The following is a 26,616-nucleotide window of genomic DNA, read 5'->3' on the forward strand; positions in this document are numbered from 1 at the left end:
AATCGGGTGGTCGCTGATCCCAAGCTCAAAAACACCACTGGCTATAATTTGGTCAACTTTGTTAGAGAATAGCAAATCAATACGAGTAGACAGTCTTTCAAATTGGTCTAGTAGTTTCTGTAATTAAGTGCTAAATTGAGGCAACAACCAGCCTTCTAATATTTAAGTTAATTATTCTTAGTCCTTTCCTATTTTTAAAAGTGAGTGGATTGAGAATAGATCATGACTGTAGACAGAGGTAGGAGGATGTAGTGGACACGTTAGATACATTAATAGAGCGTTTTGAATAATGAGTGGGTGGTAATACGGATTCTACAAGACTTTATAGGCTGAGCTTTTATTAAGCTACTTTGATGTTTAGTAACTACTCCTAGTTCACAATTAACTGGTAAATTAACATATTTACAAGCAACAGCACAGATCTGACTCACCCCATCTCATGGACTGCATACTGCACAGGATTTCACAGCAAGACTCATATTTCTCAAGAGGAGAAGAGAGCCATCCGTGTGTCAAAATGAACACACACACAGTCCTAATAAATCCTGGCTGATTTTACTTTCATTGACATGAAAATGCATCGAATCACTGAGTGTGATCTCATTGTGCGTCTTAGCTTACCAAACATGACAGCGAGAGCAAAAGGTGAAGGCGATTTTGCTATGTGGAGCTCTATGAAATTCATCACCATAATATTGTAGTGGGCTCTCTCTCTCTCACTCTCGGTTTTGATGGGCAAACAATATCTGCTTTTAGCAAACACTGGGAGACTTCTCCGTAAAGGAACACAATTCTCAACACCGCAGTTTGTCCTCGTAATACACAGAACTGGTGATGTTTGTTTAAGCAGCTTCCAAGTAGGTATGCCCCTTCACCATTTGCATAGCTCAACAATTGATGCTGGCTCTGGAGAGAATGAGTAATACATAGTCAACTACTGTAGGTGAAACAAGGATGGGGAAGGATGAGGAGATGGAGAGAGAGACGGAGAGAGAGGGGTGGAAAATAATAGAGGACATTGGTATTCCTGAGAAATGCATTTTAAATCAGCTTTTGAAAAGTGCTGTAGACATTAGGTTTTGTCATTATTATCAATTGCAAAGCGGAACTAGAGGATAAAATGGTTATGCTACTGGCGGAGTTATGGCTGAGAGGTGAGTTGTATGCATTGATTAAAATGTTGGTTCTGTGTAGGTCGCTCGCACGTAATTCCTTTGGGTTTCGGTGATTGTCTGTGAAAGACAGACTGTGATTGTGTACGTGAATGTGGACATCCTCGTCCAATCAACAGTCATCTCCCGCCTCGACTACTGCAACGCACTGCTTGCTGGCCTCCCGGCTGCGTCTATTCGAAGCCTAACCGGTTCATGCTTCCGCGCTCGCGTTTTGCGAATCTGATTACCCACTGCCGTTTCTGGTGCGATCTGATTGGCCACTGACGTTTCTGGTCATGTGACATGTGCGCCCAATCGTGTGATGCGCCCATTTCCGCCTCGACCAGCAGCAAACTACCTAACGCCTAGTTTATCACTGGTTAAGCTTAGGCGACTCTTTAGAAGTTGGTTAAGGTTAGAGTTTGGAATCAGGGCTGGTGTTCTATCGCCCTGCTCTAAGACAAACTCTAACCTTAACCAACTTCGAAAGAGTGCCTAAGCTTAACCGGCGAAAGAACTTGCCGTCACACGATTGGTGCAACCAGAAACATCAGTGGCCAATCAGAGCGCAAAACACGAATGCGGAAGCATGAACCGGTTAGGCTTCGAATAGACGCCTCCCGGCCACTGCCACCAAGCCTCTTCAACTCATTCAGAACGCAGCAGCCCGCCTGATCTCAAACCTACCGAAGTCGGCCCATATCACCCCACTTCTTAACTCCATGGGGCGCCATACCCGAGATAAGTTGGGTTATCGCCAACCGTTGAGTGCTATAGAATTCTCGGGTTTTGATCCTTTGATTTTTTTCCTTTGATCCCCATTCTATACACTCAGCCGGAGCTCTCTAGGTCTCCCTGGCTCATCTGCCTACGTTGGAATTGCAATGACGATCAAATCTCACCAGGTGGCAGTATCGCCTACCTTTTGAACTGGGAACTGGGGAGATATTTCTTTTACGTAAAACATGCTTCTGTACCGATCAGTGTCGTGTTTTACCGGACGTAAAACATGCTCGACAAACACGATCGTAGTTTCTAGTTAAAACAACCCCCCCCCCCCCCACCTTGATGATTTTGTGAAGACACATATGTACATGGTATATACCTTTGATTTGGAAGTATTTGGGCGATCAACCAGAACGATTTTGGCATAATGCATATAACGCGTCATATCTTGCAATCTATGAAAAAAGAGGGGGTTAAAAAGGGGCGATGTTTAGCGTGTAATAGCGCACAAACTACAGTGTGTAGAAACAAACTATTTTTTACATGTTGGACTAGAAATAGTGTCTGTCAAATGAGCCATACTATTGTTTCCATAGCTATAATATAGAATATACAATAGCTCCGCAAAGATCGTGAAACATTGTGAAAATGGTCAAGAAAAGCTGGCGCTAGCCAGTGCAGATGGGGAAAGCTTGTGGCGCTCAAAGAGTTAATATTGTAAATATAAGCAGTCAATTTACGTTTAACCATAAGCTAGAAAAAGCAAATGCCTCAAAATGTTGTTAGAATGAGTAGAGTAGAGTAGAGTAGAGTAGAGTAGAGTAGAGTAGAGACATCTTTATTATACTCACTAGGGTAATTCATTTAGCAGCTTACAGGTAAAAACATATGAATACTAAGATTGAGATGTGTTATATAGCTAAAAGGCCATACAGTTACAGAACAATATTACCAGAACATACAGTGCAAGTGCAATCAGACAAAAACAATATCACAATTAATCAGTCCTAGTCCACATACACTCTGGTGTAAGTTCAAACTTTTAATAGCCGCTAATTAAAGTGACCGTTATCTGTTCCTGCTACATCTAGGCATCCTGTAACTACGCCCAGAGGGAAGGAGGGGACACTCAGAATAAAGAGGGTGTAGAGAGGGTCCTGAATCATATAACAATAGAAGCCCTTCTGTGAAAGTCAATAGCCATTTCTTTTGTCTTTGATACATTGAGTTTAAGAAAGGATTTGTCACACAGCTGTAAGAACCCATTGACAACTGGACCATGGCAAATCTCATCAACTTTGAGAAGACTTGCCAAGACTATAACAGAGTCGTCTGCACATTGTGTACAAAACAAACAGCAGGGGTGAGAGAAGACGCAGCGGCACGGTGGTGTAGTGGTTAACACTGTCGCCTCACAGCAAGAAGGACCAGGGTTAGATTCCCGCTTGGGGACCAGGTTGCCGTGTTGCCAGTTACACAGGTGGGGTATCTCCCCCGTGCTCGCAAGGGTTTCCCCCCCGATAAGATAAACCCAATGGAAAAACATGCACAACAGATCGCTAACGCTGTGGCGTCCTTGACGAAGACGGACAGGAGCACTTGGATTGGTCCCCGGGGCACGGCTCACGTTGATGCCCTATCTGCTCCCGGCTGCCCATGGGGGGAAGGACAACGGGATGGGAAAAGTGCAGAGTGACATTTCATCGGCAACTCAGTGCATGTGTGTGTGTGTTCCTGTGGGTCGCCCATCTCGCGCGTGTGTGTTAAACTGCATGACAAATAAAGACTTCTAGTCTAACCAATTATTAGACACTCTTGTGGTGAACCAGTGGAAGACTTAACCCTCCAGTCACCCTTGTCGCAATTCTGGTCAAATAGCCTTTTTTCCACGTGTTTGTGGATAGCGTTGGCTAGATTTGATGTATATGCCAAAAGAGTTGCTCAGTATCACATCTTGGACTCACATTACAATAATCCATGTTTAAAAAAAAAAAAAAAATATCACTATTAACCCATTCTCCGCCATTCATGTGTTAAGGCGGGTTTCTCCGCCATGCGTTGTCTGCCAATAACTCCGTAAGGCGTTTTTGAGATCAATATTTCATATTTCACCCACGGAGTCTTGGGTGATGCTGTCTGGGCCATCACAACTCTGCAACGCTTCAATACCGCCACCTCGTGGCCGATCGACGAGTTGCCAAACCGGAAGTGCTCGGTCCGTCCCCTATTTTCGTCCGGCCACTCGCTTATCGTCCCGGGGCTCAATACAGACACCGTCGATCTTTGCCATCTTTGCCATAACTCAATAATCAACATGATTTGGATGTGTATTAGTAATATACAAACCGGAAATGGATCGCATCGATCAACATCCCATAATAGCGATCTTTTTGCTCCAGTGTGATCGCCCAACGCTACGAGGAGACTGGGGTGAGTTTCAGCGTTTTTCTTGACCATTTTCGATACAAACTGCTCTGATCAATATATCACCCATACTACATGAATCATTTAACGTCGGTCATTGAATTATAAACGACCCCCCCCCCCCCCTCCGTTCACCCGCAGATGACCAGTCATGACGTTGAGGACCATGTACAGTTGAATTTTTTTATATAACGTTGATCGGTATCAAACTGCATTTGATCATCTAATATATGCATTTATGCCTATATCTCACGTTCTATGAAATACTGCAGAAAACGATAAAAACATATTTATACTCTAGACGGTATTTTAGTATGAATGTGTGAATGGAAAAAGTAAAACGTTCCTACATCCTGAACGATAGATAATTGATGTTGAAATGGCCATAGTAATGTCAATTTAGCAATACAATTTAAAAAGTTATAGCCCTGCAAAGAAGGTGAACATCTCCATAGACTTATAGCGCTAGCAATGATGGGTACAATGCCCGGCAGAGAATGGGTTAAGCGCGTGGAACATAAGTGTCATAAGTGTTTCACCCTAGTCGCAGAAATGAACAGGTTGGGGTTAGGGTAACCCTAGGGTAACCCTAACCCTAATTTAAAGGGGCTATGCGTTATAAATGTCATTTTTCAGTCTCTAGCATTGTATTATAGTAATAGGAGTTCGTATCAATGTGTTTTTGGGCCTAAATACTATATTGACGAATTCCTCAGCTACAGCCCATCCCCTGTTTGCCTCTAGTAAATCAGGTCATGTTGATTTGACGACCTGGTGCACGTCACAGGGCGCTGTTTATAGCGCACGGTGATGTGATTGGCTCTGTGGTTTTAGTAATGCCCGCCTCCATTCTTCGACAGACAGACCGGCGTTAGCTCTCGGGACTCGGGAGCGATCGCTAGCTAGTTAGCACCAGCCGGGGCCGGCGTTAGCAACCGGGGGCGTCGCGGAGCATTCAGCCTGCTGGCTACCTAGATCCACTTCAACCAGCGTCGCGGAGCATTCAGCCTGCTGGCTACACAGCTTGTCGGTGTGCTAATAGCCTCTGCAAGCTAACGGTAGCTGGCTCCAGGCTATTAGCACATCGACAAGCTGCTGGAGCTCCCGACGCTCGGCTGGTTGAAGTGGATCTAGGAATGCTCCGCGACGCTCCCGGTTGCTATCATGTGCAGGTCCTCTTCTCAGACCTGTGTACTGCACATGCATCATGCAAGCTACACATCGCTGCATGTTGATCAATGGTGGCCCACTCGGTGCATCACAGTGGGCTACTATTGTGCTAACAACAACCGCGGTGTCCGGCTTGTCGGCCGGCATGAGTGCTCGATTTAAAATGGTTCTCTCCTCTTTGTATACCTTTGTCCTCACAAGTATTCTGCCAGGGAACTTATGGATACGACAATAGTAGTAGTTATAAGGTGTTTGATCATTGTGTCGTTGTACATATTGTGTATACACCGTTAGAAGCTAACGTAGCTTAGCTTGGTAGCTATTGTGCTAACAACATACCCCGACGTCTAGCTTGTTAGCCGGCATGAATGCCCGATTTAAAATGGTTCTCTCCTCTTCGTATACCTTTTTCCTCACAATTATTCTGCCAGGGAACTTATGGACACGACAATAGTAGTAGTTATAAGGTGTTTGAGCTTGTAACGTTAGTTAGCTCATAGCTATCGTTTGAGCTTGTAACGTTAGTTAGCTCATAGCTCTCGTGTACCACGATAGCTATGAGCTAACTAACGTTACAAGCTCAAACACCTTATAACTACTACTATTGTCGTGTCCATAAGTTCCCTGGCAGAATACTTGTGAGGACAAAGGTATACAAAGAGGAGAGAACCATTTTAAATCGGGTATTCATGCCGGCTAACAAGCTAGACGTCGCAGCATGTTGTTAGCACAATAGTAGCCCACTGTGATGCACCGAGTGGGCTACTATTGATCAACATGCAGCGACATGTAGCTTGCATGGTGCAGTGCTTTGCCCCACAGGTCTGAGAAGAGGACCTGTGGTACCCTTGACTGAGATTTCATAATCAAAACTGTTAGATCAACCCTGAAAACTGAAAATATCTGTGGTAATAGTTCATAACATGGACTCTCAGAGTGATGGAACCTATGTTAGCTTCTAACGGTGTATACACAATATGTACAACGACACAATGATTTACATTATTACAAATATGGTAACGTGGTTGTGGCTTTTACAAATAGTGGTAACATATATATATATAGATAGACAGTACTGCTACATCTCTATATTTATGACATACCTATTTGTATGTAACCTGAAACCTAAGGGGGGACCCTGATGTAAACAAGACGAAAGTCTTTCTCTGGTCTGCATCCCCTTAACAATTGTGTGTATTGAGCTGTACTGTATTGTACCCATTCTACAATCTGTTAATAAAGTTTTCAATCAATCAATCAATCAATCAATAAGACCTCCACCTGTTAATAATGAAGTTAATAATGATATTCATGAAAATAAATTGGAACAATACATGAAAGATTTTTTACTGAGATCGCAGTTTTGGTCACTAGGGAGACAGATAGTGGTTTTTTTGAAGGGTGACTGGAGGGTTAAAAACACTAGAGAGAGAGCCCTCTGGGAATGGTCAGTTAAAAAGCTCATAAGCCAGTTTACAGTGTTGAAATCCATAGTGAAGTTGCTCATAAGTCTGTGTGCAAGAATGTGGGGCTGTATGCAATTAAAGGCAGACGAAAAGTCAATAAAAAGCAGCCTAGCGTAGGTTTGATTACTTTCTAGGTGTTTCACAATGAAGTTAAGGAGGGTGATGATATGATCGGCTCAGACATGGCGTTGCCATGTTTTACAAACTGTGACCAGCTGTGGAACCACTCTGTTGCTCTGCTTCCAATACCAATGGGAATGTGTAATATCTTGGTGTATAGGCACCTGTGAAATATTTTGGTGTATGTTATTTTGCAATATTATTGTGTATGTTCTGGTGTAAATTATGGATGTGTGCGTGATACTGCATGTTAACTGTAGTTTGATTGCACATTGCGTATAGAGAGGCTATGTGCTGCTATGGCACCTGTTTCTCTCGAATGCTCAATTTTCTGTTTGCTGATTGAAAAAGCATTATTTTTTATCTAAAGTCCACATGCTGTCACAGATGGCATAACGCTAATGATTCCAAAATGATGCGTGACTCGTTTAGAATCAGCTTAGCATTTTTACATCTTGCATGTAGCATAATAACCGATAAAGATAACTTCGACTGTTTCCCATTTTGAATTATAACGTTAGTATAATAACGATTGATCGTTGCCACCATTGCTATTTGTTGGACTAGAAATAGTGTCTGTCAAATGAGCCATACTATTGTTTCCATAGCTATAATATAGAATATACAATAGCTCCGCAAAGATCGTGTGTGTGTGTTCCTGTGGGTCGCCCATCTCGCGCGTGTGTGTTAAACTGCATGACAAATAAAGACTTCTAGTCTAACCAATTATTAGACACTCTTGTGGTGAACCAGTGGAAGACTTAACCCTCCAGTCACCCTTGTCGCAATTCTGGTCAAATAGCCTTTTTTCCACGTGTTTGTGGATAGCGTTGGCTAGATTTGATGTATATGCCAAAAGAGTTGCTCAGTATCACATCTTGGACTCACATTACAATAATCCATGTTTAAAAAAAAAAAAAAAATATCACTATTAACCCATTCTCCGCCATTCATGTGTTAAGGCGGGTTTCTCCGCCATGCGTTGTCTGCCAATAACTCCGTAAGGCGTTTTTGAGATCAATATTTCATATTTCACCCACGGAGTCTTGGGTGATGCTGTCTGGGCCATCACAACTCTGCAACGCTTCAATACCGCCACCTCGTGGCCGATCGACGAGTTGCCAAACCGGAAGTGCTCGGTCCGTCCCCTATTTTCGTCCGGCCACTCGCTTATCGTCCCGGGGCTCAATACAGACACCGTCGATCTTTGCCATCTTTGCCATAACTCAATAATCAACATGATTTGGATGTGTATTAGTAATATACAAACCGGAAATGGATCGCATCGATCAACATCCCATAATAGCGATCTTTTTGCTCCAGTGTGATCGCCCAACGCTACGAGGAGACTGGGGTGAGTTTCAGCGTTTTTCTTGACCATTTTCGATACAAACTGCTCTGATCAATATATCACCCATACTACATGAATCATTTAACGTCGGTCATTGAATTATAAACGACCCCCCCCCCCCCCTCCGTTCACCCGCAGATGACCAGTCATGACGTTGAGGACCATGTACAGTTGAATTTTTTTATATAACGTTGATCGGTATCAAACTGCATTTGATCATCTAATATATGCATTTATGCCTATATCTCACGTTCTATGAAATACTGCAGAAAACGATAAAAACATATTTATACTCTAGACGGTATTTTAGTATGAATGTGTGAATGGAAAAAGTAAAACGTTCCTACATCCTGAACGATAGATAATTGATGTTGAAATGGCCATAGTAATGTCAATTTAGCAATACAATTTAAAAAGTTATAGCCCTGCAAAGAAGGTGAACATCTCCATAGACTTATAGCGCTAGCAATGATGGGTACAATGCCCGGCAGAGAATGGGTTAAGCGCGTGGAACATAAGTGTCATAAGTGTTTCACCCTAGTCGCAGAAATGAACAGGTTGGGGTTAGGGTAACCCTAGGGTAACCCTAACCCTAATTTAAAGGGGCTATGCGTTATAAATGTCATTTTTCAGTCTCTAGCATTGTATTATAGTAATAGGAGTTCGTATCAATGTGTTTTTGGGCCTAAATACTATATTGACGAATTCCTCAGCTACAGCCCATCCCCTGTTTGCCTCTAGTAAATCAGGTCATGTTGATTTGACGACCTGGTGCACGTCACAGGGCGCTGTTTATAGCGCACGGTGATGTGATTGGCTCTGTGGTTTTAGTAATGCCCGCCTCCATTCTTCGACAGACAGACCGGCGTTAGCTCTCGGGACTCGGGAGCGATCGCTAGCTAGTTAGCACCAGCCGGGGCCGGCGTTAGCAACCGGGGGCGTCGCGGAGCATTCAGCCTGCTGGCTACCTAGATCCACTTCAACCAGCGTCGCGGAGCATTCAGCCTGCTGGCTACACAGCTTGTCGGTGTGCTAATAGCCTCTGCAAGCTAACGGTAGCTGGCTCCAGGCTATTAGCACATCGACAAGCTGCTGGAGCTCCCGACGCTCGGCTGGTTGAAGTGGATCTAGGAATGCTCCGCGACGCTCCCGGTTGCTATCATGTGCAGGTCCTCTTCTCAGACCTGTGTACTGCACATGCATCATGCAAGCTACACATCGCTGCATGTTGATCAATGGTGGCCCACTCGGTGCATCACAGTGGGCTACTATTGTGCTAACAACAACCGCGGTGTCCGGCTTGTCGGCCGGCATGAGTGCTCGATTTAAAATGGTTCTCTCCTCTTTGTATACCTTTGTCCTCACAAGTATTCTGCCAGGGAACTTATGGATACGACAATAGTAGTAGTTATAAGGTGTTTGATCATTGTGTCGTTGTACATATTGTGTATACACCGTTAGAAGCTAACGTAGCTTAGCTTGGTAGCTATTGTGCTAACAACATACCCCGACGTCTAGCTTGTTAGCCGGCATGAATGCCCGATTTAAAATGGTTCTCTCCTCTTCGTATACCTTTTTCCTCACAATTATTCTGCCAGGGAACTTATGGACACGACAATAGTAGTAGTTATAAGGTGTTTGAGCTTGTAACGTTAGTTAGCTCATAGCTATCGTTTGAGCTTGTAACGTTAGTTAGCTCATAGCTCTCGTGTACCACGATAGCTATGAGCTAACTAACGTTACAAGCTCAAACACCTTATAACTACTACTATTGTCGTGTCCATAAGTTCCCTGGCAGAATACTTGTGAGGACAAAGGTATACAAAGAGGAGAGAACCATTTTAAATCGGGTATTCATGCCGGCTAACAAGCTAGACGTCGCAGCATGTTGTTAGCACAATAGTAGCCCACTGTGATGCACCGAGTGGGCTACTATTGATCAACATGCAGCGACATGTAGCTTGCATGGTGCAGTGCTTTGCCCCACAGGTCTGAGAAGAGGACCTGTGGTACCCTTGACTGAGATTTCATAATCAAAACTGTTAGATCAACCCTGAAAACTGAAAATATCTGTGGTAATAGTTCATAACATGGACTCTCAGAGTGATGGAACCTATGTTAGCTTCTAACGGTGTATACACAATATGTACAACGACACAATGATTTACATTATTACAAATATGGTAACGTGGTTGTGGCTTTTACAAATAGTGGTAACATATATATATATAGATAGACAGTACTGCTACATCTCTATATTTATGACATACCTATTTGTATGTAACCTGAAACCTAAGGGGGGACCCTGATGTAAACAAGACGAAAGTCTTTCTCTGGTCTGCATCCCCTTAACAATTGTGTGTATTGAGCTGTACTGTATTGTACCCATTCTACAATCTGTTAATAAAGTTTTCAATCAATCAATCAATCAATCAATAAGACCTCCACCTGGATGGAATGACGGGGAGATGGGCGGAGCTATTTGGTGGGTGGCTGTCACTCAAAGTGTGAGTGGAGCCAAGCCAATAATAGCCTGCTTTCATGAGGCTGAAAAATGCTGGTTTTGAGTACAAGATTAGAAATATAAAACAATGATTATTTTTGGAATAAAAATTACACATGTGTTACATAGACTCACAGGAAGTGTGTAAAGTTGCCCAAATAGTGCTAGGAATAGCACTGCATGACACCTTTAAGAAATGGTTAAAATCCTGAAATGTAATGGATATGTATGGTGAGAACTGAAGTTAATAATGATATTCATGAAAATAAATTGGAACAATACATGAAAGATTTTTTACTGAGATCGCAGTTTTGGTCACTAGGGAGACAGATAGTGGTTTTTTTGAAGGGTGACTGGAGGGTTAAAAACACTAGAGAGAGAGCCCTCTGGGAATGGTCAGTTAAAAAGCTCATAAGCCAGTTTACAGTGTTGAAATCCATAGTGAAGTTGCTCATAAGTCTGTGTGCAAGAATGTGGGGCTGTATGCAATTAAAGGCAGACGAAAAGTCAATAAAAAGCAGCCTAGCGTAGGTTTGATTACTTTCTAGGTGTTTCACAATGAAGTTAAGGAGGGTGATGATATGATCGGCTCAGACATGGCGTTGCCATGTTTTACAAACTGTGACCAGCTGTGGAACCACTCTGTTGCTCTGCTTCCAATACCAATGGGAATGTGTAATATCTTGGTGTATAGGCACCTGTGAAATATTTTGGTGTATGTTATTTTGCAATATTATTGTGTATGTTCTGGTGTAAATTATGGATGTGTGCGTGATACTGCATGTTAACTGTAGTTTGATTGCACATTGCGTATAGAGAGGCTATGTGCTGCTATGGCACCTGTTTCTCTCGAATGCTCAATTTTCTGTTTGCTGATTGAAAAAGCATTATTTTTTATCTAAAGTCCACATGCTGTCACAGATGGCATAACGCTAATGATTCCAAAATGATGCGTGACTCGTTTAGAATCAGCTTAGCATTTTTACATCTTGCATGTAGCATAATAACCGATAAAGATAACTTCGACTGTTTCCCATTTTGAATTATAACGTTAGTATAATAACGATTGATCGTTGCCACCATTGCTATTTGTAGATCTCTCTGACCCTTCAACTCCTGACCAGGACTTACAGATGTTCATTTTGATAATTTAGTACCATCTTGTGGTGATACTGTAAATGCACATTGCACTAGGACCAGAATAATTCAACAAAACGTCATGTACTTGTTGTGTCAATCCACATACCGAACCATGACATCCGTACCGTGAACTCGCAGGATGAATATGTCATGGGGTGGACTCTTGAGGTATTAATGTGTCAACCATGTATACTATCTTGATTGCTGTGACTTATTCTGTGTGTAGTGTATTTGCTGTGACTTTGCGTTAACCTCACTATTAATTCCATCAATTGAAAACACCTGTGCGACTACCTCTAGACATTTGGTAGACATTTGGGGTGCTATTAGCGCCGCGCAATCCATTCTTTGTGAATTTGCCCCTCTGTCTAGAATTGACTTGCTGTATGTTAATCCTGGTTACACTTTTAGCAAAATGGACATGGGTTGTTCTACATGTGTGTTCTTAGTTTTAATAATAAAGTATTATATTATCATATTTTAATTCAGCAGTCCTCTGTCCTTTGCCGCTGTAGCTACTGCTCCTCCCTCCCACTAGAACCTATACCTGTTTTTATATTTATAAAACAGTGTCTTCCGGAGTTTTCGACTACTCTAAAAGGTTGGTGGCGTAGTCGCTACTTGCCCGGCCGCCTCACAAATACACCCCAAATAAACACACATATCCACAAATACAATCGCATGTGCTGCATCAAGGCTGCCAGATGATTTTGAACTTGTGAAAATATGCACAATACCGGTACTCATCTATTATTCAATCAATAAAATAATGAATATTTGTGAAAGTCCAAAGCCCTCTAGTCAAAGTGAAATTAATTATTTAGGGTTCAAGTCTGTCAAATGTCGATGCTTGAATATGGAGGGGGGGGGGGGGCAACTGACATCCCTCCATAGCAGTCAAAAAGCACTTAAGCTTTGACGCTTCATTTGCTTTAACAATGAGTATACACTCAGAGGAGCGTAAGTTGCTCCCCTCAATGTGAAATACTGAGAACCATAATGCCAAGAATAGAGAAAAGCAGAGAAAGAGAGAAGGACACACAGATGAGAAGGAAGGATAATTAACCGCCGATAGGGGAAAGTGTATCATTCGTTTATTCATTTTTGTCATTAACACATTGACGACCAGCGTGTCGCGCCGATTTATAGGCCAGAGGACAGAGGTTTGTCAACAAACCGATGTACTTTCTAACAGCTATATATTATACTTTATAGTATTGCTATCTGTCCATTCTCATTGTCACTTGAGTGCATAAACCGTGCCTTCATAATGGCTTAAAGAAAATAAAAATCCATCGGTTGGTTGTCATTTTATAGCGCCGTGAATATAAGGTTTATCGCAGTTTTTGCCTAGTCTTTTTCTGGGGAGCTAGATAATAGGCTAAAGGCTAGTCACGTTATATCAAACGCCATTTCTGCTGTATATATACGAATGAAATAAAAAAACTGCGTAGCATCCAAACTATTACAGAGCATCTATGGATGAAATGGGGGCGGCGGGCGACGCCGATTACTATTATTGATTAGCAATACAGTGTGCGTTCAATCAGCCATTTTCACTGATCGATCACGTTAGGTTTTAAAACAATGTCCAATCCAGCTGTAATTTGGGGGAATAGTATCCTACCGTCAGGCCATGTGATCGCCGGCAGCATTTCGTCAGTGGTCATCAGAATCTGGTAGATCGATATGTCCATTGGCTAATCATAAATCCCATTATTCCAGGCTGAAATCTGCGTTCGGTAACGGGATCAAAGATGGAGGGTGTTCGTTTGGAACCGAGGCTCATATGAAACGCCCACAGACAGTAAAAGAATTTTTTTTTACAATCGCCCTCAATGATACTGCAGTGGAGCGATGGCGCCCCTAAGCGGATCTGGCCGGTATTGCATGTTTCGAAAATCAAATATGTGGGTAAGTCCTGCAAGTCGATCGCGGACGTTAATAGCGTTATTAATATGGAATAAAACAATAACAAATTTGGCTCTGGTCCACAACACATGGCACCGAAACACAAGTTAACTCGTGGCTGGTCCCTATAGTGTTAAACAGGAAAACGTAAACAGATGGTCCCAGCACAATGGGCTCTTCGCCGCGGCAGTCGTCACGTAACAATCGATGTCCCTCTATGCTGGATTTGTCGTGCAATTGCATTTCGATTCAACCATTTTATGGGTACGTGGAGGTTCTGGCGGAGCGACATTCACAATTACACAAGGCATAATCATCACCTCCTCCTCCCCCTCTCCTTCTTCCTTCTCTCTGCCCCCCTGTCTCCCCCCACTCCACTGTAAACACCCAGCCCCTGCTCCACCAGTGTGAGGTGTGACTTGCCAACCCGCGCCGACAGATGCAAAAGTGCTTACCGTCTCTCCACTCCGGACACCCGTCCGTCTGCTCTGCGTGACAGGTTTGGGGGAGAAGTCGGCCGGAGAGAGGGCTCGCCTGCCACACCGATTTCTCCGTCATCCATTTTGGCACCAATTGTTCGTGAACCCCTGTTTGTGTAGCTCATCAGCTGGGTAGCAGGTGGTCTCTGTGCGAGACAGCTAGCTAACTTGAAAACGAGCCCTGTGGTGACTGACTGGTTCTGAGAATGTCACAAGAAAGAACAGTTGTATAATCTTAACATTTAAAAATGGGGATATTTGTAAACATTTGTTCAAATTAGTTTTTGCCTGCACAGAGTACAATATTGGTTATTTTGGCAAATCCTAAGTAAAATGTTCCATTAACAAAATTATAATAATTATATATAAATATGTATAATACTGTACACTTTGTATATATATTGATGTAGTCAAAAGATATTTAGTTAGTTTCTTAAAATAAGTGTATCTAAGATCAAACCGATATCTTAAGTGCTTTCAGTAGATTTACCCTGAGTCTGAACAGAGTCCGTTCCCTCTACGGTCGCTTGCTGAGGGTCTGAACAGAGTCCGTTCCCTCTACGGTCGCTTGCTGAGGGTCTGAACAGAGTCCGTTCCCTCTACGGTCGCTTGCTGAGGGTCTGAACAGAGCCCGTTCCCTCTACGGTCGCTTGCTGAGGGTCTGAACAGAGCCCGTTCCCTCTACGGTCGCTTGCTGAGGGTCTGAACAGAGCCCGTTCCCTCTACGGTCGCTTGCTGAGGGTCTGAACAGAGCCCGTTCCCTCTACGGTCGCTTGCTGAGGGTCTGAACAGAGCCCGTTCCCTCTACGGTCGCTTGCTTAGGGTCTGAACAGAGCCCGTTCCCTCTACAGTCGCTTGCTGAGGGTCTGAACAGAGCCCGTTCCCTCTAGTTCAAGTTTCTTTATTAGTTGTCATACAAAAATACAGAATACTTTTATATGAAATGCTTTTTCCTGTTCTGCTCCTGAGAGTGCGCTAGATAAAAATTAAATAGATAAGTAAAAAATAAAAGTCAAAAGTACGTAACAAGTGTAAATAAAAGTGTTCAATATACATATATACTGTACAATATACAATACAGAGTAGACATTTTTTTGTAACTGAGTTACAATACAATATAAAGTACAATGCAGAAATGGGATGAGGTACAACTTAGGGTAAGGTGCAATGAGGTATGAGTTGTAGTGCAAATCTCTTTACCAATAATATAAATATAAAGTGTGTTAAAGTGTCTAAAGTGGGTAAAGTGGGTGCTACAGTGAGTTGTTTATTTAAAGTGAGTGTGTGCGTGTGGATGTGTGTGTTGTGAGTTTATTTGATGGTTTGTTACATAGTGTTATTGTCATTGAGCATCCTGATGGCCTGGGGATAGAAGCTCCTTCTGAGTCTCTCTGTGCTTGCCATGAGACTCCGGTATCGCTTGCCTGACCGCAGCAGTTCAAAGAGGCAGTTGTTTGGGTGGCTAGAGTCTTTGATTATTCTCTTAGCCTTACCCATGCAACGCTTGTTGTAAATGTCTTGGGAGTGGGAAGCCCACCTCCAATTGTGCGTTCGGCTGAACGGGCCACTCTCTGTAGTCTGCTACGGTCTTGTGCGGTTCTATTCCCAAACCAGGAGGTGATATTGCCCGTCTCTATTGTGCATGAGTAGAAGTTCTTAAGGATCTTCTGACTCACTTTGAACTTCCTTAGGCGCCTAAGGAAGTAGGGGCGTTGCTGTGCCTTCTTGATTACACTGTCGATGTGTGTGGTCCATGTCAAGTCCTCGGATATGTGGACTCCGAGGTACTTAAAGCTGTTCACTCTCTCTACAGTCGCTTGCTGAGAGTCTGAACGGAGCCCGTTCCCCCTACAGTCGCTTGCTGAGATCATACCACCGGCTTCTTTGTCAGACCTCCTGCAACGGGGGAATGATGCCGTGTCTAGTGGAACAGCGTTGAGACAAAAAGAGCCATTCTTGTGCTAATGATGGCTCATCAGCGGGCTTGTTTCTGTGGTTTTGTCTCGTGTCAATATGATTAGGGATGCTACCAGTGCCGACGACACGCCTGACTGATCGCTCCTATTTTAACACCCAGTGGGGAACAAACGTGGGGGGGGGGGGGGGCGGGCATGAATCCACAAAGTGCCTCACAGCCGCAACAGTCTGGCACAATGGCTGGATGTGAGAGGCGTATGCCGGCCCTAGAGCAGCCGCGCCAAGCACGGGGGGTTTTTGAATGTATTCTGGAGTCACTACGAGTGAACCTCCCAGTGGATTTCTGTGGAGACAGCGCCGTGTGGATAACATCATTCATTAACCGCGACATTATGGGAAAGGAATGGAAGTGTATACAGATCAGCTAGCCTAGCCGTTGGCCAAAAACACCCCTCCTGGAGTTTTAAGCACACATAGGAAAGCGCGTGTGATGACATGTGCAAATCATATTTCCTTTTTTCACGCGTGAAATCCTTGTGACTTTTCTGTAAGGGACATCTGCATACATTTGTAGCATGAATTTCCTCTGTGGGAAATGAAAACCCTGGCAGTATGTATATTAGTGCCATACTACTACTACAGACTGTACAGGGTAGACTGTGGTATAGATTGTCAGGTTATCAAACATGATTTATATTCTTTATATATATATATATTTTATTTCAATCAGTGAGGACTGTGTATTGTCTAGACTTGAGTTGATCACAGATATTAAGGTTGCATCACTCCTACTTACACGTAAAAAATAATGACCAATCAGCTCCCATCATCCCTCCTATTACTGATTCAACAAAAGAAATAGCCAAATGAAACCAGGTTAGTAGAGCCAGTGCAGCAAAAGCCTCTTCTATGCATTGTGTTTCCTCGAGGCACGAGGCAGGAAAACACTACTCCCCCCCTCGCCGAACTTAAATGACTACGGCTGCATTCTTGCCGGTGATTAAAAATGGCTGAACCTGAATGGTTGGGATTTCATCCATGTCCAAGAAAAAGAAACGAGTCGTGAGTCTTTACATGGTTTCCCGAGAGCTTAGTAAGGCGGCCAGGCGTGTGCCGGCACCCCGTCCCTAGCCCCTGTTGTCTTGTCCATGGAGGTGATGTTTCTCTGAGTGTGTGTGTGTGTGTGTGTGTATGTACACTGTTTGTGTGTGTGTTCCACTCTATTAGCAGTGATAGTTAATCTAAAACAGAAGCTGTCGCCGCACTAGAGCAACGCTGCCCTGCCAGGGCCAGACTCCAATTATTCATAAAGGCACACACACACACACACACACACTGTACGTTGCAGGGGAATTAAATTGCTGTTCACTGGTAATCAATAATGAGCCGGCAGGAACAGCACCACTTGATGCACCACTTTACTGCTTCACATTATCGTCCAGAATAATTATGATGATTGACGGTAACACCAACACATGGCCAAGTCCATTGTTGCAGTGGTGTGTGTGTGTGTGTGTGTGTGTGTGTGTGTGTGCATGTGCATAGATGTCGTCTACACGTTTCTGTGTGTGTTTGTGTCCGCAGGCATGCATATACTGTACATTATGTTAAGAGTTTCCGTGACAACCACATTCATCATAACCCTTGGCCTCTCTTTTAAAGTGATTCCCTGATTCAGCCCGTTGTTGATTTTGCTAAGAGTGCTGAACAAGCTGCTGGGAAGCTTAAGGCTTTGATCAGATTGAACGCCTTTTTCTTACGCGCGTACTGTACGGTGTACATAGATAATCAAAAGTGCACAGGGCGCAACGAGCGATACCACCGATTACCGTTGTTACCTCAGCTAATGTTACATAAAGTTACATAAATCACTACTCGCAGCCCTCCAGGCGTTGCTGTTCATATCTCAATCGTGGTAAGACCTTGTCAGAAACTGCCAAAATGAGCTTCTCCTCCATTATCGATTGGTTTGTTTTGCTGTCGATTTGCTGTCAGATACCTCAGAATTGTAATCCCTCCCCTCAGTTGATTTGATTGGTCCGTTGACAAGAAGGCAACATTGACGTTGGTACACTCCGCAGCTAAAGCTGAGAGCGGCCTGAAAAAGTGTTGCTTCAAAAACGCCAGGCGTGTAGTTTGGAGGAGACAACCATTGAAAACAATCGAAAAAAAGGCGCAGACATGTTAAATAATTTGTCCAATGTGATCACAGACTAATAGTAGGCATATATATGGACCTGTAGACCTTTTCATAATAATTTTTTTACAAATATTTTATTTTCAACAATAAAAAATTATACAATACAAAAACCTGGGTGGCGCAGCGGACATTGCGCTCGTCACCAACGCAAGAGACACCGGGTTCGAAGTCGATGGGTGGTAATCTGGACGTTGTGGACAGCGACTCCTACAGGTCGGTTGGGGACGCCTGCACAGCAGAGACAGGAAATGGCGGGGGTAGTGTGAGCCTCCCACACGTTACACCTCGCCAATGAGAGTCCGCGCTGGCAGGTGAAAAGATGTGACAGGCTGCCTCCTCGTGTACCGGAGGGGACACGTGATGCAAGGCTTCTATCCTCCCTACAACCGGCCAGTGGGGGGCATATGGGAGCAACGTTCAAGACAGGGGAGGGGAGAATTGGCACAGTGGAATTGGGATGGGAGAAAGATTTAAAAAGAGAAGAAAAGGTGGATACAAAAAAAAACAATACAAAGACCTACAGACATTTAATTTTTTTAATAACCATCACATTTACATTTACATTACATTTAGTCATTTAGCTGACGCTTTTATCCAAAGCGACTTACAAGTTCTGTACGACAAGTCATCAGGAAGGGCACAACTCTATCAGCTGAGTAACAATGTTCATAAAGTGTTGAGTGCTACAGTGTAGGTTAGTTTATTAGGACAAGTGCATGACAGTAAGGGTTAGTTAGTTAGGGTTAGATTTAAAAGAAAAAAAATTAATTCAGATAATGGTTGAAGAAGTGCGTCTTTAGTCGACGGCGAAAGATTGGACGGGTTTCGGCTGATGGTAACTGACTGACATGGGTCTCCCAGTCCCTTCACTCGACCTGCTCAACCCCCAGCCTGCTCTATCCCCTCTCATCCTAGACCCAGCTCAACCCCCAGCCTGCTCTATCCCCTCTCACCCTGGACCCCTTCCCCAGCTTACTCTACCTCTTCTCACCCTGGACCCCTGTCCATCACTAACGACCAGGTCCGAAGGCAGTTCTCCAGAATCAGCGTGAACAAAGCCAGAGGACCTGACAACACCAACCCCAGGGTGCCCACGCAGCTCAGTGAGGATCATGTTCTTCGACTTCGCCAGCGCATTTAACACCATCCAGCCGCTGCGGCTAGAGGAGAAGCTCACTGGGATGCAGGTGGATCTACCTCAAAAGCAGACCTCAGTACGTTAGACTACAGGGCAGCCAATCGGAGGTGCTGGTGAGCAACACGGGCGCTCCCCATGGTACCGTGCTGTCACCCTTCTTGTTTACCCTCTACACCTCTGACTTCTGCTACAACACAAGAACGTGCCACCGGCAGAAGTTCTCCGATGACTCCTCCATCGTCGGCTACATCGTGGATGACGATGAGGCTGAGTACAGGGCCCTGGTGGAGAGCTTCGTAGGGTGGTCCGACAGTAGCCACCTCCAACTCAACGTCAGCTAGTAGACAGGAGCGCAGCTGGGCGTCCCGTCAGCTGATCCTGGATCCTATACTCTCATCAGGGATTTCCACCGGAACAACCCTGGCAAGCCTGGAGGGTCGCCAGGAGGCACCCGTAGAGGTGGGGGGGGGGGGGTCCTGTTACAGCCACAGTCGGGGCCTTCCTCTCCCCTGTCTGGCAGCAGGTCTCCACGCCCTTATATGGGCTGCTTCCCGTCTCCTCATCACCACTCTGTCTACCTGGGCCATCCTATGCACCTGAGACTCATCACGTCATCACTGAGCCTGGATATGAGGCCTGCACTCCTGCCACTCCTCGTCCGAGTGTTGCTTCACCTGCCGTGGTACTAGGACAGTATTCTGTATACTTCCACTATCTCTGTACCTGCCTTGTTCTAACCATGCTCTTCTGTGTGTAGGATAGCACACCTCCGGCCTACGCCTCACCCGTGGACGTCATCAGCCTGGACGTTGCCTGGGATCACATGACCTTCCTCACCTCTGTACATTTACTCTCTGCCTTGTCATTTGCCGGGTGTCAAATTAAATACCCTAAACCGCCTCATTCTCCTGTGCCTTGTGTTCTGCTCTTGGGTTCCAAACTAAATCAAATCAAATCAAATCAAATTTATTTATAGGGCCCGACAACACACGTTAATGTCCCCATGGGCCGTACAGGTCTTCTTTAAACAAGTCAAGAAGAAAACATAACCATAAGTCAAGAACAGAACAAGAACACCATAAGGTCCAAACATTTTTAGATGCATGCAAATAAATGAAAGAATGCAAGCACTCCCAGACATACCCCACGCGAAGGTAAGGAAAAACTCACTAAAACCTAACAATAGGGAAAAAAGCTCCACAGGCAGTGTGGAGGAGAGAAACCTTAGAAGGGCCATTCAAGGGGGGATCTCCCTTCTTAGATGTTGGTGATAGTAGTGTTGCAGACGGACAGTTGGTAAGCATGCACTCATGTGTGTAGTGAAACACAGATGAGTGCATGCAATAGCAACTGTACATTTTGAAAGATTAAAGATAGAGCTAATAGCGATAGTAACTGAACATTTTGAAAGATTAAAGATAGAGTTGATAGCGGATCTATTTGAGGCACAGGGGCGGCGCAAAGAGGGTCACGTCCTCCCCGTCTTAGTCACGGGACATTCAACACTCCGGTCGTTGCTCAGGGACAGCCGGAGACAGGGAGATAGGGGGTGGCGCAGAGAGTGTCGCAAACTCCCCGACATCATCGCGGGACATCCGGCACTCCGGTCACCACTACGAGACCTCCGGAGACAGGGGGGCACGCAGAGGGGGTCGCAATCTCCCGGCCTTCGTCACGCGACGTCCAACACTCCGGTCAACACTCCAGGACAGCAAGTCATAGGGAGACAGGGAGACGGGACAGGCGTTAGAGAGCTCATGAGATTGTAGTAGGCGGACATAGCAATAGATACAAGTGGTAGGCATATATGTGAATGGAGTAGATATATGAAGTAAGCGTATTATGTGAATAGAATAGAAGTACTTAACCCAGCAATGAAACCGCGTTGACTGTTAATCTGTTAACAGTCTGTTAATACTGTTAATCAGTTGACAGGACCACGGACAGACGGCGGTGAATAACTGATCCAAGGCCTCGGAGGTGCATGTAGAGCAGTCACTACAATCTTGGCCAAGACCCCGAGGCATCCATCACCTTAGTCAGCGCCAGGAGACGGGCACTCATTTACATTGGCCACCCTAACAGGCAGCCATCAAGCTCTACAACCAAAGGCTTGGACGGCTGGCTCTGCAGCCAGGAGAACTATCGCTGTCAGAACTCAGGAAGTGAGAAAGTGAGAACTCATATCCACATGCACTCATTGTACTATTTTGGATTTTGTATAGGGGTGTAACGGTACGTGTATTTGTCCCGCGAATTTACGGTATGGCCGTCACGGTGCGGTACGCACACCCATGCGACGAATACGCCCCACAACGGCTCTGCTGCCAGGAGAACTATCACTGTCAGAACTCAGGAAGTGAGAAAATGAGAACTCATATCCACATGCACTCATTGTACTATTTTGTATTTTGTATAGGGGTGTAACGGTACGTGTATTCGTCCAGCGAATTTATGGTACGGCCGTCACGGTGCGGTACGCACACCCATGGGACAAATACGCCCCACAGCGGCTCTGCTGCCAGGAGAACTATCGCTGTCAGAACTCAGGAAGTGAGAAAATGAGAACTCATATCCACATGCACTCATTGTACTATTTTGTATTTTGTATAGGGGTGTAACGGCCGTCACGGTGCGGTACGCGCACCCATGGGACGAATACGCCCCACAGCGCAAACACACCCACATGCAGGCACTCGCGAGGTCCGTGCGAGAACAGCGCGCGTGGCCCGGCACACCGAGTCAGACTTCAGAGCGGCGAAAGTGCATGGAGGAGGCACATTTACATTGGAACAGCTGCAGGGTCATTACAAAGTTTTCTTTCATTTTCTTGTTCGCCCAATAACGTTAACCAAATGAAACCAATGGAAAGAAACGCATGCGCACGCGCGCACCAACAAACACATCAACATTCTCCCCCGCCGGACTCACAGGCAGAATCAAATAAAAAGAAGAACCTACTTTTCCGGACAGATCATCTGAGCTCCACTGTGTTTAAATCCAAATAATCCTCCGCCATTGTTGTAATATGTCATCTGTTCTCTAGTATTCAGTCTCGTTGTGAAGTAAAATTCTCTCTGGAAGTGAAACTGAAACTTAGCAAGGATAAGTTTAAAGGGGCAGTAAGCAAGTGGATGCCTGAACACAGAATGACACCAGTATCACTAATTACCACGGCAAGCCTATAGAAAATTATTCTATTTAATAATAATTATTATAATAATTAGCATAAATATAATATATACATAAAAAAATATGTATATTAATTATTATTATTATAAAAAAAAAATCTGTTGTACCGAACTCGTACCGAACCGTGACCCCAATACCGAGGTACGTACCGAACCGTGGCTTCTGTGTACCGTTACACCCCTAATTTTGTACTTTTTTTTATTGTCTTTTTCCTCCTTCTTTTTCCGTTTTTCTCCCATCCCAATGTTAGTCGTTATGCCAATTCCCAATCTCCTTCCTGGGCGTTGCGCACTCTACCCCCTACCGTCGGTCCGGGAGGGCGGAGACTATCGCATGCTTCCTCCGACACGTGTACCCAGCCCACTGCTTCTTTTCACCTGGCAGCGCGGACTCTCACTGGGAGAGTGTAACGCGTGGAAGGTCACACTACCTCTCTTAGATCCTTCCCTTGCTGTGTGCAGGCGCCCCGACCGAACTGTAGGAGTCGCTGTTTACAACGACCAGGACCCACCCTCGCCGGGTTTCCCACCCTCTAACACTGCCAATTGTCTTAGTATGGACGGTCGGCCAACCCAGAAGCACCACAGCTGGATTCAATCCCACTGTCTCTGTGGTGGTAGACAGACACTTAGTCCGCTGCACTACCCGGCCGCACCATATTTTGTACTTAGGGCTGTCCCCGACTAAGGATTTGGATAGTCGACTATGATTGGCCAAAACTTGCCGTTAGTCGACTATTTGTATTTATATTTTATATCTATAGTATAGATACTGGACTGTATAGGACTGTGAAGCCCTGTATCCCCCCCATGCTGCTTTGACACCTGAATTTCCTCTCTAGCCCCGCCCCCTACCTGCCGAGCTCCTCTCTAGTCCTTCTTTTTGACTTGATTCAACAACAAAGCAGTCGGGGCAATGGCAAGCCGAAAACGGTCGAAAGTGTGGTTATTTTTTTTTCACAACTGAGGTAGGTAGATTACATTTTTAGAGACTAAAGTACCGAAAAAAGGTACCGTTGAGTACCGGTATCGATTCACAGGTACCGGTACCGCTACCGTATCGGTTTAAATGTGAACGGTACCCATCCCTACTTAGTACTAGTCCTGACAATGTAGAATCACTATTGTGTTATATCAGTTGGAGATAGAGAAAAACAGACATTTATATTTAAATGTTAAGAGTATTACTTTAATCCCACTCAACCTTACACTCTCTTCAACAGTACCTCTTAACACGTGATCTAATATAATGTGATGTGAAGTTTCTCCAATGGCAAAATGCACATCATTATTCATAGCATGCTAAAATATCAATTGGACTTTTTCCTTTTTGTAATATTGTGAGGCGTGCAGCATACAAAGCATTTGAGAATATACTGGTAACTACGTTCATAATTGAAATGCGTGAAATACACCCGTCGGTCCACTACAGGAGAGCGTGTCGGTGTCAGGAAACGTTTTATGGTGCATGAAAAGGACACACAGGTATGAAGGTGCGGTTACATTTTCTTTTATGCAACCAGGCCTGGAACCATTGACTACTGCAACACCAACTCATGTCATGGTCAACATCAGGGTTAATGTTAATTTGAAGGTTTGATTAGAGGTTATATAATGTTTAATAGACAATACACACAGAGGTTGCGGGACCAGGGTGACAATGTGACGCAGGAGATGGATAGAGGTGATAAGATAAGATGATTCTTTATTTTATGTTGGTACAGAAATTTGTTTTGTGTCTGCCGAAACGGGTTGGTTTTAACTGTATAAATAAAGAGCAAATATTAAATATAAACCAAATAAAGAGTTGCTAGTTGCTAGATCTTTTGTTTATCTTATTCTCTCCACTAAACCCAGATATGTTAGACTATTTTGAGCCTGTTTCTCTACACACTCTAATGTAAACGATCTCCCTATATGAAGCTATAAAGCTCCTCTGGTGACATCATCCCCTCCTCACTCCTCAGAGAGCTCACTGGCTCCGTTGGACCCAGCATTCTGTCCCGTTGTCAACAGCATACTAACCACCGATTACCGTTGCTACCTCAGCTAATGTTACATAAGTCACATAAATCACTACTCACAGCCCTCCAGGCGTTGCTGTTCATATCTCAATTGTGGTAAGACCTTGTCAGAAACTGCCAAAATGAGCTTCTCCTCCATTATCGATTGGTTTGTTTTGCTGTTGATTTCTCTTCAGATACCTCCGAATTGTAATCCATCCCCTCAGTTGATTTGATTGGTCCGTTGACAAGAAGGTGACATTGACATTGGTGCGCTCCGCAGCTAAAGCTGAGAGCGGCCCGAAAAAGTGTTGCTTTAAAAACGCCAGGCATGTAGTTTGGAGGAGACAAAACCATTGAAAGCAATTAAGGCTGAGACCACTTATCGATTTATCGATAACTGCGTGAAATTGATGAGTGGCATCACTTATAAATTCTTTTTGCATGTGTAATTTCTTTTTATAATAATAAAAAAGTTTCAAATACTATTTTTTTTATTATTATTATTTTGCATGTGAAAAAAGTTTAAAATACTTTTTTCTTAGAAAACTTTTTCTAAAATTTTTGTTTTACACACATGCAAAATAATAATTAATTTTTTTTATATTTAGCTATAATTTTGTCCCGATTTATCGATTCTTCCAAATGGCATATCGTCTCAGCCTTAAAAGCAATAAAAAAAAGGTGCAGGCATGTTAAAAAACGTGTCCAATGTGATCACAGCCTAGACCTTTTCATGAATTATTTTTACAAATAATTTATTTTCAACAATAACAAATTATACAATAAAAATACCTACACAAATTATTTTGTTAAAATAACCATCACTGATAGTGACTGACTCGCAAACATTCTCTTTTCCCACCTAAACAGTTCACCAAAATACATTTCCGACAACATCTTGAGGTGAGATATAGGTTATGCAATTGCTGGAACTTAATTCATATTTGATCTGCAACTACTAGTTTGAAGTTACCCATAATATGTCGTCAACAGCATACTAACCACTGGCCTTGTGCCGTCTTATTTTACACATGCCTCTCATGTCCAGTCTCTCTTAAAGAAACCCTATTTAGACCCCTCATCCCTCAATAACTTCTGGCCCGTCTCTAAACTACCGTTTCTGTCAAAAGCACTAGGAAAGGTCATCCTCTCCCAATTTCATACCCAGGAATTGAAAAATTCCAATCCGGTTTCAGGATTGGACTGTGCGGTGGAACCGGACTCATCAATTATGTTGTAGATGGATGTTCATGATCAATATAGTCAGTGACACACATAGTACAAAATACATACTCATCCTGGCCAGCTGGGAGACACTGAGGGAGAAAAGGGGACACAGTAGAGAAGGGTGGGGGCTGTAACCCTTTGACTCTCACCATGGTGTGAGATGTAAGCTATTGGTTGGGGCAACCAAAAGGGATTCCTCAACAACTGACAAACGTTCTTACTGTCTTCTACTATTATGTATTATGCTACTATTATGTATTATGCTACTATGTATATACTACTATCTACTATGCTACTATACCTATACTACTACCTACTATGCTAAACATGTCTATACCACTATGCACTCAGTGTAGCACTCAACCTCGGCACTGATACCACAAACAATACCACTTACTATTAAGATAAGATAAGATAAGATATTCCTTTATTGATCCCCTTGGGGAAATTCAGGCATCATAGCAGCATGGGGGGGGGGGGGGGAGGGGGGGGG

Source organism: Notolepis coatsorum, assembly GCF_963971535.1.
Source record: "Notolepis coatsorum genome assembly, chromosome: 12".
Lineage (NCBI taxonomy): Eukaryota > Metazoa > Chordata > Actinopteri > Aulopiformes > Paralepididae > Notolepis > Notolepis coatsorum.